The following is a 12,418-nucleotide window of genomic DNA, read 5'->3' as shown; positions in this document are numbered from 1 at the left end:
CTGGGTGAACATGTGGAGGGTGGCACACCTGGAAAGGGCAAGGAAGCTCCATGCCCCGCCCCCACACCTTGCTCTATTCATCTCTACCTGGTTGTTCCTGAGTTGTACCCTTTTACAATAAACTGCTCATCTAGACTGTTTTCCTGAGCTCTGTGAGTGGCTCTAGCGACTTATCAAACCAGGGAAGAGGGTCAACAGAAGTACAGGTGACAACCTGGACTTGTGATGGGGGTTGGCAGAGGGGGCAGTCATGTGGGACTAAGCCCTTGACCTGTGGGGTCTGAGGCTAACCCCAGGTAGAATTGAGTTAAATTGTAGGACACCCAGCTGAGGTCTTAGAACTCCTTGGTGTGAGCAAACTCCCCACCAATGCCAAACACCAGGAGCCTGAATCAGGAATCGGGGAGAGGTGTCTGAACGTGCTTCTGGTCGCCAGAAGCAGTAAGTGGGGAGAAGAAAATTGGGGAGTTTTTCCGTTGGGGGTAAAACTGCTGGTGCCCTATCCCACATCAGGACGGTGGTACCAAACTGTCCTGGTGGACATTTAGTCTTCATGGCCACACACTTGAAGCAAATGAAATCACGTTTTATTTACAGCTGTCTTCAATGAAGGCAAAAAAAGACTTTTTGTGAAGTTCCAACTCCTGAGTCCGTATCTTTTTAATAATCCATGGGGAGAAATAGGAAGTACACATAAAGCACTTGGACTTCCTTCTGAAGTGTGATGAACGTCTCGAGAAAAAACATTTGTACATTTTTGTGATAACTCCGGCATTTTTTGTTTCTTTAGTAAAGAAAGTAAGGGAGTCCCCATCATGGCTCAGCGGATGAATCTGACTAGCATCTATGAGGATGCTGGTTCCATCCCTGGTCTCACTCAGTGGGTTAAGGATCCAGCATTGCTGTGAGCTGTGGTGTAGGTCACAGATGAGGCTCGGATCTGGCATTGCTGTGGCTCTGGTGTCGGTTGGCAGCTGTGGCTCTGATTCGACCCCTAGCCTGGGAACCTCCATATGCAGCCCTAAAAAGACAAAAGACAAAAATAAAAAAGTAAGCTCATCACTTCAAGGAAAATGACTCATAGTCCTTGCTGGTAAAAATAAAATTTGACCTTTTTAATTGGAAATGGGAACTTGGGAAAACATGTCTCCATGGCCACAAGCTTAACATCTTTCTGACACTTGAAGACTTTTTTGATGAGCTCTGTAGTAAGAATAACCAATGTTGGGGATTTAAAAATTTTTTATTTATGCTCATCCGTGGCATAGGTAGGTTCCCAGGCTAGGGGTCTAATTGGAGCTGCAGCTGCCAGCCTACACCACAGCTCACGGCAACACCAGATCCTGAACCCACTGAGCAAGGCCAGGGATCGAACCCGAAACCTCGTGGTTCCTAGTTGGATTCATTAGCCACTGAACCAAGAAGGGAACTCCAGATATGGATTTTTTAAAAAATATTTTAAAAACATTTGAAAGGCTCCACCCCCCCCCTCCCCACCACTGGGAACCAGTATTTTCCAAATGACCAATGCATGATGTTACAAAATCATGCCTGAGTGAAAGTCATTCAGTCAAGATAGAAGAATGTAAGAGTACCAAAGTTTCAGTGATAAGGTTTTCAGTTTCATGTTGCAACTAACCTTTAAAAAGCTACCACTTGTTGCTTTTTAGTGTAGTGTTTAAGAATAGCAACAAGGATCTGAAAAAACTTAAAAGCTTCCTTCCCTTTCCTACCTTGCCTCTCTGTGAGGTCATCTTCATACACTTTAGCAGAAACAACACATTACAGTAGATTGAAGGCAGAAGCATCGAGGAGAACACAGGTGCCTTCTATTGAAGCCAGACATTAATGAGGTTGCAAAGCAGAAACAATTCCTCTCTTCTCACTAAACTTTGTTTTTTTTTTTTGTTTTTTTACTTTTGAAAAATATGTTTATTTTATGTAAAAATATGTTTTCTGTTAATATGTAATGGCTTACTGCTCTTTCAAAATAAATTAATGTTTTATAACACTTCCCAGGTTTAATTTCTAAAACGGTAAATATCAATAGATAGAACTCATAAAAAACGAAAGCTCCATGGATTCCCTGGTAACTTTTCAAAGTGCAAAGGGGCCCCAAGGCCAAAGAATCTGGGAAATGTTGGCACAGGATGAACCCCCTGACCTTTCCAGTGGAGGATTGAGGCGGTGGGGTGGGGTGGATCCAAGTGCCACTTCTGACAGAGGTAACACAGACGGGGTGCCTGGCTTTTGGTCTGTTGTGCCAGGATCTGTCAGGGATGAGACTAGAGGGCCAGGACCTCACAGCAGCCCGGGGCCGGCCCTCCTTCCCGTGGGAGGGGTGGGTAGCCCTGGAGCCTCTCAGAGGAGGCTGTCGGGAGACCAGCTCTGGTGGGCTGATGCTCCCACCAGGCACACCTGATGCGGAAGCTCTGGGGCTCCCTGGCCCATTGTCAAGACCGGGAGCAGCCTGATCCGGTTCTGGCAGGTTCAAACAAGACAGATTTCGGGACACTCCTTCAGCCTCTCACCAGAGCTCACAATGGGAAGAAATCGGGTGATGGCCATGGTAAAATAGCCGGCCACCTCCTTCTCCTGTCCCGAGGTCCTGCCTCCTTTGCCCAGGTGTGGGCCAGCTCCTGACAGAACCCCTCTCTCCTCGGGCTGCTCTTCTGAGTCTTCCATGCAGGGCCAGAAACAGTCATCTGCTTCACTCCCAGGAGGGCAGTTCTGGGGGCTGGAAGGAAACAGGGGGGCTCTGATAACCCCCTGGAGGAGCCAGACGACTCTAAGACATGGGCCATTGTGCTGCAGCCTCAAGGCGGCCTCTCTCCCTGCAGCTTGTGGTCAAGCAGCGCTTTTGGAACTCTCTCCCCAACCCCTGATGCCGACTCCTGGTGTTTGCCATTGTGCCAAGAGCAGGCTGGGCAGCCCCAGCAGATGACGAGCACCTGTGTGGAGTTGAGGCCCCGCAACTGCCTGTGGAGGTTCTTTGGAGCGCGTGGATTTATGAATTCAGCCTGACCCAGAGCTGCCCCTGCCTGGACCCCACTTCTCAGAGTTTGGTGAGTGAGCCTGCTCAGTTGGGGGTAGGGGGGACCCACCCAGGAATGTCCATTTCCCCCAATTAGCTGGAGAAGGCTTAGGTGGGACTGAGGGTTATATGACTGGAATCCGGCTCCAGGCTCAGCTCTGATTGGCCACGTGACCTTGAATAAGTGTCCTCCAATCTCTGGGCTTCAGGGCTGGACTTGATCATCCCCAAGGATTGATGCTGGTGTCTTTTTGAGTCTGGGTAGCCCTGGAGCCTCTCAGAGGAGGCTGTCGGCGTAAGAAAGGTGGTATCTCTAGCATAAGAAAGGTGGCTGCCTCTTACTAAGCTAGCCCTCTGCAGAACCATGGCTAACAGGCTTCCTCTTAGTAGAGGTGGTGGTCTGGCTGAGCTTCCAGGACTGGGGGGGTGCTGAGAAACAGAGGCATGATTCCCATTGGGGTCATAAAACATTATTGGAGCCCAGTCTTTGATTCTACCAGAAGCAGACATGAACCAGGGACCATGACCAGGGGAGACGCAGGGATATGACAGCTTGGCATTGATGGCATCTCTGAGCATCTGGCCCAGGCTCTTTGAAATAGGACTAAATGTTGAAGGCCCACGGGGTCGGGGGGCACTGCCTGCTCCCTGAACAGTCAACAGATAAATGCAAGGTGTCTGGGGCACCCCGAGTGCTCCAAATACTTAATACTCATCAACGGCCACTGCAGCTGACACAAAGCTGCACTTAGCGTGGAGTGTGTGCTGCTCTGGGGAGAAAATGAGGGTAATTGAAATTAACTTGGCTCCTGCTGTTTTTTTCCGCCTTCTCCTAATCACCGGGAAATCTGCTGCTGGCTGGGCAGGAGGGCCTGAGGGCCAATGCCCCGGGGAGTCCAGGGCTCAATTAAGCTGTGGCAAATTGGATTTCTGGCCGTGAGGCCATGGGGCTGGGGTTGGCATTGAGGCATGAGCTGCCAGATGGTATTAGGGTAAGGGCTGGCCAGATGGGCCCAGCAGCTAATTCAATCTGGCTTCCCAGAAACAAGACTTGCCAGACCCCAGCTGTGGGCCTGGAGAGCTATGACTCCAGATGGGAGGGCAGGGTCCTTGGTGGGGTGGGTCCTGTGCCTGGCACCTGACCCCTGCCAGCCAGCTGGGCACTACAAATCCTGAGAGCCAGTGTGGTAGGTGGTAGTTTAGAGCCAGGGAAAAAGCCCAGCCTGGGTATCCAGGGGTTCAGGCCTTTGGTCCCCATGGAGGTATTAGCTCCTCTAGGAGTGGATTTGAGTGAGAGAGAGAGAGATTGAATGTGTGTGTGTGCGTGTGTGTGCACGCATCTGGCACTAACATTCTGGGTTCTATAGCTGTCATCATCTATTATGAAGAACAAGGGTCAGGAAACTCAGATGGGAAAGGGACTGAAACAGAGAAAGAGTGACAACAGGGGATACAAAATTACAATACGATAGAGTCAGAGGTGAGGCCAAGAGAGAGAAACAGTGACAGAGAAATAGAGAGGCAGAGAAAGGAAAAAAAAGCAAAACAGAAAAACAGCAGATTGAAAACAGACAAGTAGATACATTCAGACAAAGCAAGACAGTGAGAGATACAGACAGACTTAGGAAAACTGAAAGAGGAAGAGAAATTGAGTGAAGAGACTGAAGCCAAATTTCACAACAAAATTGTCCGCCTCAAATGAGCATTCTAAGGGAGAGAGAGAGTCAGACACACACACACACACACACACACAGCCCACAAGAGTTAGACAAAAGGCAGACAGAGGAGTTCCCATCATGGCTCAGTGGTTAACGAATCTGACTAGCAACCATGAGGTTGCGGGTTCGAATCCATGGCCAGCGGGTTAAGGATCCGGCATTGCCATGAGCTGTGATGTAGGTCGCGGGCACGGCTCAGATCTGGCGTTGCTGTGGCTGTGGTGCAGGCTGGCAGCAACAGCTCTGATTGTACCCCTAGCCTGGGAACCTCCATATGCTGTGGGTGTGGCTCTAGAAAATACAAAAAGACTGAGAGGGGAAAAAAAAAAAAAAAAGGTAGTCACATAGCAAGCCCCCCAGAAAGGTGGAGGCTGGTCGGAGACACTGGGGCAGGGCTGATATACAAGGAGAGGCCTCTCTGGAGGAGGTGAGATTTGGGTCCCAAAGGCTGGGGAGTGGAAAGTTCTAGTATGTTCTAGAGGGGACAGCTTGAGGAAAGGCCCTAAGGCAGGAAAATTAGCAGTACCTTTCTTTTTATGTTGGAATTGTATTACCTACTAGTGACAATTAACATCAGAACTTTTCATTGAGAAGAGTTCTAGGAATTCCCATCCTGGCACAGCAAAATGAAGCCTACTAGGATCCATGAGGACGCAGGTTCGATCCCTGCCCTCGCTCAGTGGGTTGGGGATCTGGTATTGCCATGAGCTGTGGTGTGGTTCACAGACATGGCTCGGATCCGGAGTTGCTGTGTCTGTGGTGTAGGCTGGCAGCTATAGCTCCAATTTGACCTCTAGTCTGGGGACTTCATATGCCATGGGTGCGGCCCTAAAAACAAAACAAAACAAAAGAGTTTTGGAGTTCCCCTTGCGGCTCAGCGGGTTATGAACCCGACTAGTAGCCATAAGGATTTGGGTCCCATCCCTGGCCTCGCTCAGGATCCGGCGTTGCTGCAAGCTGTGGTATAGGTCACAGACGTGACTCCGATCTGGCGTTGCTGTGTCTGTGGTGTAGGCTGGCAGCTGTAGCTCCAATTTGACCCCTAGTCTGGGGACCTTCATATGCTGCAGGTATGGCCCTAAAAAGTGAAAGAAAAGAGAAGAGGAAAAGACACAGAGAAGACCTTGGAGGAAAGAGGCACAGATTGGAGGGATACGACCATAAGCCAAGAAGGGCCCAGAGCCACCAAAAGCTGGAGCTCCTTCCCGGCTGTATTAGTTTTCTACTCAGTCTCTCTTCCTGCCACGTCTGTCTTTTTCTGTGTGTCTCCTTTACTTTCACACAGAACCCAGGAGAGACAGGACCAAACTTGTCTGGTAGATGAGAAGGTATATTTATTTTCACTATACAGTATTTTATAATTTTTTGCTTTTAATTTTTATTTTTTAATTTCTTTTTGCCTTTTATGGCCACACCACAGCAGATGGAGGTTTCCAGGCAAGGGGTCCAATGGGAGCTGCAGCTGCTGGCCTACACCACAGCCACAGCAACACGGGATCCGAACCACATCTGCGACCTACACCACAGCTCACAGCCACACTGGATCCTTAACTCACTGAGTGGGGCCAGGGATCAAATCTGCGTCCTCATGGATACTAGTTGGATTTGTTAACCCTGAGTCACAGCAAGAATTCCTGTACAGTATTTTAAAAGAGAATTTAAAAAGCCAAATTGGTGGGTGGGGTGGAGAACATGTCACCTCCAGGCACCAAATATGTGGTTTTTCCTACCCTGAGCAATTCTTTGTGACACTAGCGGGGTGTCCAACAGTTTAATTCAGTTCCCTCAGGTTAAGGCCTTGGTCCCATAAGATTGCTGTCACCCCGCTTCGGATACCCATCCCAAATGGTAGGTCCCCAGGTTGCCCTCAACCTCCATCCAGCTTGGCTTCAAATCAGACGTCCCTGTGCCCCCTCTCCTTTGGATTTGATTATTTGCCAGAGCGGCTCACGGAATGCAGGGAAACACTAGCATATGGTTCCCAGTTTATTAGAGGATATGGTAAAAGATGCAGATAGACAGTCAAGTTGAGGAGGGGGGGGTGTCTGGTGTACAGGAGCTTCTGTCCCCGTGGAGTTGGGGTGTCACCCTCCCAGTACGGGGATGCACAGGGCAAGGGGCACAGAGCATCCACGCCCCCTCAGGGCCCCACTCTCTCAGCACCTGCCTGTGTTCATCAATGTGGAAGCTCCCCGAGCCCCTTCCTGTTGGGATTTTTATGAATTCTTCATCGCACAGGCCTGATCAATTATTAACTTGATTTCCAGCCCTTCTCCGCTCTCTGGAGAACAGGCAGTGGGGCTGAGAAACCCACCATTCTAATCGAGGCTGGTTCTTTCTGGTGACCAACCCCCCTCCCCAGGGAGCCATCCAGGACCCCACCCAGAGTCCCCTCATTACAATAAAAGAGACTCCTGTCATCCAGGAAATTATAAGGTGTCAGGAGCTCGAAATGGAGACCAATACATATTTTTTTTTTTTTTGTTATCTCATAGGAGGGAGCATGGCCCTGCTGACTGACATCTTGGTTTCAGATTCCCAGCCTCCAGAACTGTAAGCAAGTTTCTGTTGTTTTAAGTCATTCAGTATGTGGTAATTTGTTATAGAAGCTACAGGAAACTAAGCTAAGGGTTGCTGGGCTACTCAATCCCTTGACCAGGATAGCTGACCACCTAGGGATGCTTTAGGGAAGTGGAGGGGCAGTGGCTCAACACTGCCCTAAATTGGGGCTACAAAGGGACACGTGCCTGAGGGTCTCCTGGGGGGTGGTCACAGGTGCCCCCTTCACTGTGGAAGCCTTGACACATTCCCCTCTCCGGGCCTCAGCCACCCCACTCCACCCACCTCGCTATTTGACGTTGTGTGTGTCTCTGAGTCTCACGGGGGGAACAACCCCCTCCCAGCCCAGGTGGTCAGTTCCTCGGAGGCCAGGCCTTGGCAAGGCCCATAGCAGCTTCCTCATCCCTGCACTGCCTGGGACTTCAAGGTCCGGCCACCCAGAGCTGATGGCCAATAAGCTGGAGAAATTAAACCTCTCCCCTTGTGTCCTTCTCTCCCCAGATGGAGTTGGGGAGAATGGGCTCCAATGGGGTCCTTTCTACAGGGTGTTGGCAGAGCTTCCATGAGGTCAGGGCTAGAGGTGACCAGAGACCTCTGTCTGCCCTGAAGCCCCACCCACCCTATGGGGACACCTGCCAGCCCCCAGCACTATGGGGCTGAGGGGCAGAGACCCCCACCCCAGCCTGAGTACCACCTTCCTGCCAGATGACTGACTGTGCTCAGGACACGGTCTGGGCGCTATGGGGGTTCAGGGAGGGGATTAAAACGGAACAGCACCCACACCCCTCACATACACACATACACTGATTTACCCTTTAAACTGAGACTGTAAATGTGTGGGAAACTATCTACTATGTAAACCTTTATAAAAGCAGACAAATGCGTACAAATCGTCACGGCCCTGGTGTTTTCCTAATAAGAAGGGCGAGAACTCAACCAGGGGGCTGGGTGAGATGAGAGGAGGCGGCTGGAAGCAGTGCTTTTAAGGAGGGCAGGGAAGGGGGCTCGTGGGGAGGAAGGGGTGCGGCTGGGAAGTAGGGTGGCCAATGGCAGAGTGGGGGTGATGGTGGCCCCCAGCCTGCTCCATGGCTGCTACTGTCCTCGGCTGGGAGAAAGCTTTACCCTCTCTGCACTGAGCCGGGAGTGCCACGGAGAGTGACTGGCTGGTTTGATCTCTGTTCGCTCCTCTTCCTGGATGTTTGGACACGTTGTCAGGAGCAGCTTCTAGTGTTTTGTTTCTTAGCATTATCGTTGGGTAGATTCTTGGCCTTTCTTTCTTTTTTTTTTTTTTTTTGTCTTTTGTATTTTTAGGGCCACACCTGTGGCATATGGAGGTTTCTAGGCTAGGGGTCTAATCAGAGCTACAGCTGCCAGCCACAGCCACAGAATGTGGGATCCCAGTCATGTCCGCCACCTACATCTCACCTCACAGTGATGCTGGGTCCTTAACCCACTGAGCGAGGCCAGGGATTGAACCTGCAACCTCATGGTTCCTAGTCAGATTCGTTTCCACTGCACCAGATGGGAACTCCGATTTTTGGCCTTTCTGTACATGGGGTGGAGGGCTCCCTTAACCCAGAAAGGCCCCTAGCACACATCTGGGGAGGGACGGAAGGAGGAGAAATTGGACAAAGGGTAACAAACTCCTGGCCTTGCCACACAACAGGTGTTACTTACTGGGGTCAAACAGATGTCTAAAAACTTGTACAGGTGAACCTCCGTATCCATGGGGGATTGGTTCCAGGACCCCTACAGATATCAAAATCTGAGGACACTCAAGTCCTTTGTTTGCGCATAACCTACGCACCCCGCCATGTACCTTAAATCAGCTCTAGATTACTTAAAATACTTAACACACTGTCAATGCTATGTAACAGTTGTTGATACAATGTGAATGGTATATAAATAGTTGCAAACACAAACTTTGCTTTTTGGAACTTTCTGGAATTTTTTTTTTCCAAATATTTTTGATCCATGGTTGGTCAAATCTGTGGATTCAGAACCCATGTATATGGAGGGCAGAGGTAGTAAAAATACACATAGCATAAAATTGACCATTTCAGCCATTTTAAAGTCTATAAAGTCAGTGGCATTAAGTATATTCTGTGTTGTGCAACCATTGTCACTACCCAGCTCCAGGACTTTTGGAAACCAGGATCCCCTGAAATGGTCCCTCCCCAGTCCTCGACCCCAGACACTGGCTACCACTGTCTGCTTTCTGTCTCCATGGATTTTCTTTAAGTCACTTAAAATGCAAATAACCCAGGAGAGGACCCACAATTTGCATGTTCAAGTTCACTCGGTTCAACAACACCCACCCTCCGCCCCCCGCCATAGTTTAGAAATTGTGTTGTGGGGAAAACACTAGTCTAGAAGCCAGGAGATCTTGGTTCTGGCTCCTTCTCTCAGGCGACGTGACCTTGAGAGGGTCCCTGACCCTCCTCGGGCCTCAGCATCCCCATCCTGAGTCACCCGAGTGAGTTGGACTCAGCTAATGATCTGCAGGGTGTCTGCAGCTCTGACCACTGCTCCCCCCCAGCTCAGTAGTGGAAATCCACTGCCCTGGCCGCGTGAGGATGGGATCCGGGGGCTGGATGTCAAGAGGATGCCAGGAGTGGGGAGAGGGCACTCCTGAGGGCCAGACCCGGCCTACCTGGCCTACCGTTCCAGCCTGAGCCAGCCCTGTCCACATCAGCTTCCTGGCTGCTCCAAAACCCCAGCTGAACTCTGAACGTTGGACTTCTCAGGACCCCTTGGAAGGGGTGAGCCTCCTGGGGGCCTCCCTGGACAGGCTGAGGCAGGACTGGCCAGGGCAGCAGGGCGGCCTGAGGAGGACAGGAAGAGCCAGTGGTCAGGGTGGGAGTGGCCACAGAGCAGGATGCGAGGGCTCTGAGCCGAGGCTCCCTGGGCCCCATTTGCTCTGGCACTCCAGGGAGCTGGTCCTGGCATCTTTCCAGGACCAGGGCTCAGTGCTGCCCAGGTAAACAGGTAGGTCAGGGAAGAAAATCATAACCCAGTCCTTGCAATCACCTCTACCCCCGTCTCTAAGGGGAGGACTCCTTGCTTGCGGGCTCTCGGCCTCTCTTGTGTCGTAAAGGGAGAACGGTTGAGATGCAGCCTTGGACAAGCTCAGAGAGGCCAGATTGATCCATTTGAGGAAATTATGGAAGTCCCTGGAGAGGGTCAGGGAGGGGGGCTCTGGGAAATCAGGGAGGCCCTCCAGGAAGGGGAGGGTGGGGTAAAGAACATAGGGTACAGCTTCAGTTTTGAGAGGAGCAGGAGAAAAGAGGGCTAGAGGTTTGGGCAACCCCTGGCAGGACCGGGCTTGTGGTGAGCCGTGTTTAGAGGAGATTTGGGGGACATTGTGTCACATGATGTGTTGCATAAATGCCTCCTCCATGTCCCCATGAAACCACCACTAACAATTTATGTTACACTTCAGTGCTTTGGCAGGGAGATGCATGTCTTTTTTTTTTTTTTTTAATAATGCATTGGCCTGGCTCCGTCTGAATTACTCAGGGCCCGGCAAATTTAGCAGGTTTTGTCAGTGTTCCATTAGCTAAATGTTGGGTTTCCTGTTTTGTGGGGTGCCTTGGTAAGCCTTTCTGCCTTGGGAGGTGCCCCAGAAATCACTTCTTTGGGAGTTCCCATTGTGGCTCAGTGAGTTAAGAACCAGACTAGTATCCTCGACGATGTGGGTTCACTCCCTGGCCCCACTCAGTGGGTTAAGGATCTGGCTTTGCCATGAGCTATGGCATAATTTGCTGATTCAGCTTGGATCTGGCATTGCTGTGTCTGTGGTATAGGCCAGCAGCTGCAGCTCCGATTGGACCCCTAGCCTAGGAACCTCTATATGCTGTGGGTGCAGCCCTAAAAAGACCAAAAAAAAAAAAAAAAAAAAAGAAATGACTTCTTTGGACTGCAGCTCCATCTCCCCCAGCCCAGGGGTCTCCTGGATGGGTGGCCCCATTCAGAGGATAATATCTGAAGTTGGGTCCTGACCCACCAGCTGAGACAGCTGGCCATCAGCAGAGGCCCTCCTCTCACCCCTCCCCAGCCCCTCATTCTCCCTCGGGCTCCCCACCCCAGGCTCCTACATCTTCTCCCAGCCTCCCTTGCACCCTGTGGAAAATGGGCATAGTCATCTTAGGCCACTGTGACAATCACAGGATTCCAGCCACGGAAGGTGCTTCCAGGCCCAATGGGGTAGAAGCACTCAGTACAAAAAGTCCCTCCATAGGGAAAGTTCTGGCAATAGCATAGTGACCCTGGGAGGGGCTATGCTCCATGTCCACTCCTCTGGCTCTGGCCCTTGGCCTGTGGGGAGCTGGTTGGCACGGTGCTCAGAAGGAGAGAGGTGTGGGTCCTTGGCCTGGTTCCCAGCCCAATCTCAGACTCTAAGTACTTGCTTCTCCTTCACCATCACCCCCCTTGTGGTCTCTGACTCATCTTCACATGGAGGTTGCTGGGGAGGTCAGAGAGAATGGATCCAAAGTGCCTAATGCAGGGCCCCAGAGCTAGTATGTGCTCCCTCTTTAGGCTATTGCATCCATCCAGGGCTCAGGTGCACAAGTGTCCCTGGCCTTTTTCTTCTTAAGTGCAAGATTTAAACTTCTAAAACACAACATCCCCTTTCCTGGGCAGTCAGCTGTGCCTCTGTCCTGTGGTCTTATGCAAAGTCAGGGAGCTTGGGGTGGGGGGAGACACCTCATTCCTCAGTCATCCTTCCACCCAGGTTGACATCTTTTCTGTCCGTCATTTCTGATCTGTGGCCCAGGATGGTCCTAGACCCACCAGGGAGCTCTTTCCTGGGATGATGGGGTGGCAGGAAATGCTGTGCTGGAGGGCCAGGCATTCTCCCTCTGTCCTTGCCTTCCCCTCTCCACTCTGTCACATCGCCCCCGACCCCACCCCCCACCCCCACATGAGCAGTGGGGTCCAAGCTGGACAAGGAGGAAGGACAGGAAGGAGAGAACAACATGGGCTAATATCTCAAAACTCACTCTTGTCACAATTATCCATGTGTCTGAAGAGAAAGTTTTCATTGAGCCGCCTGTCTGCCTCGCCAAGGCGGCCCAGGCCATTAGAGGGCAGGGAGGCATTTCAA

General features: G+C 51.1%; 1 long non-coding RNA gene across 1 annotated transcript in view; it reads left to right on the top strand.

Annotated features, from left to right (window-relative positions):
- The first annotated feature begins 2,501 nt into the window (after positions 1-2,501).
- LOC110261710 (uncharacterized) overlaps positions 2,502-12,418 on the top strand; it is a 105,588-nt gene continuing 95,671 nt past the window's right edge. The window contains exons 1-3 of the long non-coding RNA XR_014810280.1: positions 2,502-2,569; positions 2,841-3,065; positions 7,248-7,305. This is a non-coding gene — a long non-coding RNA (uncharacterized LOC110261710). The remainder of the gene's footprint in view (positions 2,570-2,840; positions 3,066-7,247; positions 7,306-12,418) is intronic.

Source organism: Sus scrofa, chromosome 7, assembly GCF_054392235.1.
Source record: "Sus scrofa isolate SSC_HxYL_T2T_F1_AM1 chromosome 7, Sscrofa_HxYL_maternal_Yorkshire_Landrace_v2.0, whole genome shotgun sequence".
NCBI lineage: Eukaryota > Metazoa > Chordata > Mammalia > Artiodactyla > Suidae > Sus > Sus scrofa.
This window is presented reverse-complemented; position numbering and strand designations above follow the sequence as displayed.